The sequence below is a fragment of the Penaeus monodon genome, chromosome 24 (assembly GCF_015228065.2).
Source record: "Penaeus monodon isolate SGIC_2016 chromosome 24, NSTDA_Pmon_1, whole genome shotgun sequence".
Taxonomy (NCBI): domain Eukaryota; kingdom Metazoa; phylum Arthropoda; class Malacostraca; order Decapoda; family Penaeidae; genus Penaeus; species Penaeus monodon.
This window is the reverse complement of record NC_051409.1, coordinates 29,890,036-29,890,393: the sequence shown is the minus strand read 5'-3', so window position 1 is coordinate 29,890,393 and position 358 is coordinate 29,890,036. Positions and strand designations below refer to the sequence as shown.

General features: G+C 24.0%; 1 protein-coding gene across 3 annotated transcripts in view; it reads right to left on the bottom strand.

Moving 5' to 3' along the window:
• The window catches only part of LOC119588710 (inositol monophosphatase 1-like), a gene marked incomplete in the record, with an annotated part of 7,982 nt that overhangs the window by 164 nt on the left and 7,460 nt on the right, over positions 1-358 (bottom strand). For all 3 annotated transcript variants that reach the window (XM_037937350.1, XM_037937349.1, XM_037937348.1), the window contains 1 exon segment: positions 1-358.

The following is a 358-nucleotide window of genomic DNA, read 5'->3' as shown; positions in this document are numbered from 1 at the left end:
GTTTCTTTACATTCTATTTAGGAACATTATGGGTGTTATGTTAATATACAACAAAAGGTAAGATATTGATCTCATATCTTGAAACAAAATTATCAAACTACTCTTTGGAACAGAATCCAGCTACAAATGTTAAAATAAATTAAGTTAAAACTGAATTTTGCAGAAAAAAAAAATGAAATCTAAGTACATATTTTGACTACAAAATTATTTCAACTACGTTCAAGTTAGAATACATCTATTTTAAACTACGTTTGTTAAAAATAAACAAATGAAATAGAGAGCAAATCAAAATCATTTTCCCCACTTGTATTTGATAACTATTTGTATCAAATTTAATGTTTGATTATTACTTACATAC